This window comes from Tribolium madens, unplaced genomic scaffold, assembly GCF_015345945.1.
Source record: "Tribolium madens isolate multiple individuals breed KSU strain unplaced genomic scaffold, Tmad_KSU_1.1 Scaffold_20;HRSCAF=117;Tcas5.2_LG4, whole genome shotgun sequence".
Lineage (NCBI taxonomy): Eukaryota > Metazoa > Arthropoda > Insecta > Coleoptera > Tenebrionidae > Tribolium > Tribolium madens.
The window spans coordinates 6,725,007-6,730,756 of NW_025400985.1; the positions used below are offsets into that span (position 1 = coordinate 6,725,007).

General features: G+C 33.9%; 1 protein-coding gene across 2 annotated transcripts in view; it reads left to right on the top strand.

Moving 5' to 3' along the window:
* LOC123005425 (transcription factor SOX-13) overlaps positions 1 to 5,750 on the top strand; it is a 77,528-nt gene that overhangs the window by 33,330 nt on the left and 38,448 nt on the right. The gene's annotated exons all lie outside the window — the stretch shown is intronic.

Below are 5,750 nucleotides of genomic sequence, written 5' to 3' on the forward strand. Positions count from 1 at the left end.
GTATTTGATTTTTAGGTATAATTATAAAAAAATATTCTGTTATAAATATATATTTTTTAGATCAGAATATAATAAGCTTTTCAGAACTGCCATAGCCACCTATAATAAAAGTTTGTCTTATTACGACTAAACAAATAACTGAAAAAATTGTTAACTACATTATTAAATTCTTCGTAAAAAAGTGCCTCTATAATGTTTTTATTTCAAATCCGTATCTTCTATAATATCTTAATAACGAAGATATGAATTTTTTTAAATTTCGCTAGAATGTCAACTTTTGCCTCTGTAAGTCAAAAACAAAAAACGATAGCAGGATTTAATTTTAACTAGTGTTATTTTCTCAAAAAATTAGTCCCAGAATGTGTTACTTGATTTTGACTAAACCTCTTAGTTTCGGAGATTCTCTATTTGGACATCCAAAATGCAGCACCCTGTACAAACGTAAATATTTTCAGTAATTTTAGGTTGTAACCATAGGTAATCATTCCTAAACTAGTTTTTAATCTGTTTCAATGTATGAATGTATGTTTTAACTTAAATTTGAGTAATTCCACTACATACAGGCTGCGCAAGAACTCGCGCCCCAGAGATAAATGACAGGTAAGATACCAGGAACATGGAAAAAATGTTAAAAAAATTGTATCTATAAAAATTTCGAAGTTATGAGAGTTTAAATTGTACATTTTGACTCTATTTATTTCTGTTGGAAAAATAATTTTCAAAGCTTTTTTTTGCTACAGGCTATTAGAAGAGTTTCCTCTTCCTCTCAAGAGCTTCCTCTCAAGGAAGCTGTATCCTAAATTGTAACTTTGTTCAATGTTATTTGTGGCTTTTATGGCAAAATTTTTGTACCTTTACTAAATAATTGTAAAAATAAACAAATACAAGATCATCAGTATCATTAAATAGACACATAGTCAAATGTCAAAAAATAAATGTCAATTATTTGATAGAAAGATTTTTTTAAACATTTTTTCTGTGTTCCTGGTACCTTATCTTACTTGAAAGTTTTCTCTGTATACCTAGCAATTATCATCTTTGTTTGGTTGTTGTTTATATGGAAGTAAAAATGATATTTTGGTTTGTTTTGAGCAAAACGGTTGCAAATCCGGTCGAGCTCATCTCCGTGTTGTCACTGTTTTCATTGTTGTGCTTATTTTAAGCCACACGTGGGGATTTCCATTGTCAGTGTTGGCATTGCGCCTGCAGGAAGTGGTTTATTTCTGGCGCACTCTTCGTTATCATCCCGTGTATATGCCGTTGAATATCTTCTTCACATGTGTTGCATAATCGAGTTGACTTGGCGAATCACAATGTCAATGGCTAATGCCTCTGGTCGTTAATCACGCGTCGTGACACCTCGAGATAGCAGCGCCCATCTGCCGATAATCACTTCCATGTTATCAGTGGAAAAAGTGCAAGGTCCCGTGCGCTAACGAGCCCAAGCCCGGAATTGATCCGGGAGGAAAAAGTGAGCGTCGTCATAAATGAAATATTGCCGATGTCGAATTGAAATCTGCTCATCATATCGATCCGAGATGGGTTTATGAAAGCGCATAAATTTCGTTTGAATAATTGGTCCGAATCGCGTTACGACGAGATTTAGAGGGGGCATGACGGGATCGTAAAACAGTTAGGAGACATCAAAGGGAACGTACAACATCGGTTTACAAATAATTAACTAAGGATTTATCGACGCGGGACGGACGGCGGCTACAGGTGGGCCAAAATGAGCCTAAATTCGGGGAGATTTATCGAGCTTTTTTCTCACAAAAGATCCATCTTTACATTCAGAAAAATCCAAAACTAGTTTAATTGTATTTGCAGTACAACTGTCTTAACCCTCTTTGGAGCATGAAAATATCACCCTTCCTTTTAAAATCCGTCATTCTCTCAGTGTAAAAAATCGCGGCAATCATCGATGCCCATCCTGTGCTCAGTGATCGAGTTAAGGCCGGTCCGTCGTTAAACTTTACCTCAAGAAGCAATTCGTTGCCGGTAATCCGTGAACACGTTTTAGTCGTGACGCAACCCTTCATGTGAATTTCATGAGATTTAATGCACCGCCATATAATTGGGTTACCGTTCCGTGCTCATCCGTCCTCGTCTCCGAGGAGCCAACAAGTTAGTAAGCCATTTCCCGGGTCCCATCTTCGGCGCGTCATTTGTTCCCACTCAAACGGCTTCAAACAGAACCTCATTATAAGTTGCCTGATGTTCATAAAATATACACGAGGCGGACGAGAAGCAAGGAATTATTCCGGGTTTGTTACACCGAAGGGCTTACAAGGATAATGTGGTTAACCGGCAACCCTTTGCTCACGATGATGACGCCATTACACCGAGAGTTATTGTTTTTTAAGAAAAAGTAGTTACGCTCGAGAACTTGAAAGTCATCTAATCTAAGTGCCTTTTTTTTCTATTTATATACATTTTCAATTAATCGTCTATACCTACCTAAATATAGAAGTACGAAGAGAAAATATTCAAACATAGGCATTCAGCTTCTGTTGTTAATTTTTTTAGTTTTACATTATAATTTAAATACAGGGTGTACCCCTATGTTACTAACAAACGAAAGACGCAGATATTTGTAGTTGTGGCTTTAGAGAACTATATACAGATTTTAGAAATGAACAAGAAAAGTTTCATATAAAGCTCAGTTTTAATATAAATTATTGCTACGTGTTAAAATAAAGAAAATCACTTATAGGTACAGTGCCTCGGATTGAGTATACAAGAGGAAAAAAAATATATCTTTGATTTTACGTCAAAAGTGCAAAGGAAAAACATTTTTTGCTTCACCTGAAACGAGCAAATCTGCGTACTTAAAACTTCATTATTCTGATTCAGTGAAAAGGACAGTTAACTTTTCTCTTGATTTTCGACTTAGAATAATTTTTCTCTGCTTTTTAAGTGCCATCACATTGGCGGTTTTATTTATTTGACAATTATACATATGTCACTTTGATAAATAATTTATTAATTAAATAATGATAGTTGTTGTTAAAAATGACTTTGGTTTTTATCTTAAAGCTGTTTCTTTGAGCTGATATTTATTAATATTATGTTTTTCGCACTTTTGTTATTTAACTTGCGTAAACTCATTTGCCAAAGTGACATCATTTTCGAAATTAGTCAAATAAGTCTAAAATCAAAGGAAAAATAAACTTTCCTTTCAAGTGAGTTAGAATAATGAAGTTTTAATTAAATATTTGCTCGTTTCAGGTAAAGCAAAAAATGTTTTTTTTTGCAGTTTTGGCGTAAAATCAAAGTTAATTTTTTTTTCTCTCTGTAAACTCAATCTGGGGACATACTGTAGATGAGTGTCTTTTTTGATTTAGAACTTGTACGTTTTATTTTTTGTGTATTTAATTGATGTAATTGTTTTGCGTTTAAAGTTATTTGATTTATAAAAAAATATGTTGGGTGTAGGAGAATAAAGCCTTAGCTGGGTTACTGTGCACGGAAATTAAAACTAAAATAATACTCCTAGTAGGTAATTGAACCTTTATTAAATGGGCTTCTCTGACTAGTGTAGATGAAGACTAAATACTAGTGTATCTATATAAACGTCAAACGTTTAAATGATATTCAGAAACTCTAATCAACTTTAATCCGAGCGATAAACTCGGTTTAAAGGAGTTTTTTCGAGTTTAACAATTAAAACCGGCGTTAACGATGCCGACTACAAATTACCATCATCGTAGACGTTTAAGGAACTAAATTAGTCGATTTACCTACTTATGTTAATTCCGTGTAATTAATTAAGAACCGGAATTAAATTTATGGCGACTACGTAATAGGATACCTCTTTTAGCCAGACATGAGCCATAAAGTGCATCGGCGTCTCCACCAATTTTTTCTAACAAGCTATAATTATAGTTCGTCGAACGGAATTTCTAATTATTAATTATTGACACTATAATTTATTTCAAATTTGATTTAATTAAGATGTCTCCTTTTACATGATCATGTAAAAGTGAACGCGAAGATTAAACTAATGTATGATTGAAAAAGGCTGATAATTTATTACTGTCATTAATTAAATATTTATAGGTCATAACGTGTAAAAAATTGACTTAATTTCATGAATTTCTACCTTTGGTGAACAAAAAAATTCGTTGAAAAGCTCCGCTTTTCTGCTTTGCGCTGAATCGTTTTTCATAAAAAAATAATAATCATCGTACAAATAAACGTTGCTCCCCTGTGTTCCTAATTAGAAAGTATTTACCATCGTTTGCTCTCTCTGCTTTGTAAAAGGTTATTGTGACATAAACATTCGAATTTTTAACAAGATAAAAGTCCATTTGAACAGCGTTATTAATACACTCGCGAAGCTTTCAGGCGATGTCCTTTTACATGGCTGCAAACACAAAAACTGAAACTCCAGTTGAACGAGCTTTCGAGCGAGAAAGCTCCTATTCCTTTGCCCGAGCACATTCACAAAGATTCGCTCCGACGTTTGCTCACTGCCGCGCTAATCCATGCGAGAAGAAAAATTATAAATGCATTTTTCGTCGCGCCTTTATCTTGGCGTAATTGATATCTCCGAGATGTTTCGAGAGATTTTTACGCGATTTTGACTTTGTATCACAACAAAACTACACTGAGCTGAGATACGACTATGGAAAGTATAGAGGAGAGTGGACCAAACTGAACCACCAATCTAAAAATGACTGAAACTTGAAATGCATGTTATTTTAAATTAAATTAAATTTGTTTTTCTATTTTGTGATAAAATATTGATAAAAATAGACAATCGCAATTATTAAATCAGAAAAGAAAAACTTTGAAAAGGTATCAATAAAACGAAACTAAAAACATTAAAAAAGCATGACACCTGAAAAACAAACAAAAAATTGTGAAACTATCATAGGATCTTCGTTGAATAGGTGATATGCTCTTAAAATTTTTGTAATTGTTATTAAAATTACGTAATACATTGTTATAATTAGGTACAGTTAATTATAAGCATTTCGTTTTTGGAATTAGAAATCCACAAACATTTTAGGTTTTTAAGACATATTTAAAAGGTTATTATATTTATGAAACTCAATGGTTGTTGTGAGACACCAAAAGAAACAACTCTATTTTAAACCAGCTAGATAAGGTTTCAAAAAATATTTTGAGGAGCTTTCTGTTCAATTAATTTAAATATGTTTCCTTTTACATGTATTAAACCATGTCTAGTTTTATCTCAAAGTCTTAAAATTTCACACTTGATTCAAGGTATTAAAGGTGGTCGAACATTTACAACCTTCCCCTGCAATCTTAATTTATTACTAGTTTGGTAGCTAAGAAAGTGCAATGGGCAGGGCTAATGCTATAGGTTTGAATCAGTCTGCCTGTATTATTTATGTAGTATTAAGTCGTTACATAGATTGTTATTTAATGGTAAACTTTTTAGGTTGGTTAAAAAAATGATTATAGGTATTAGAAGAATGTGTAAACATCTCGAAAATCTTTATTAGGTATATGTTGATCTTTTTTTTGTGATTCCTAATCCTTAAGGTGGTGTCGTTACTATTGTTGAAGGTGTTGGTCCCTAGATTTCGGTCATTTTCGCATTGTGTGTCGTCTCTGGCGCAGGTGTACCGTTGTCCGTTGCGTAACCACATTATCATTGTCATTGTATTGTGGGAGTCTCATCGTAAGACCCGCCCCTCCCCTCGAACAATGCGAATCGCCGCCGCGTCTTGGCCCGGCCGCTAACAATCGGCGCGGTGGGCGGGCCGCACACGTGAGCC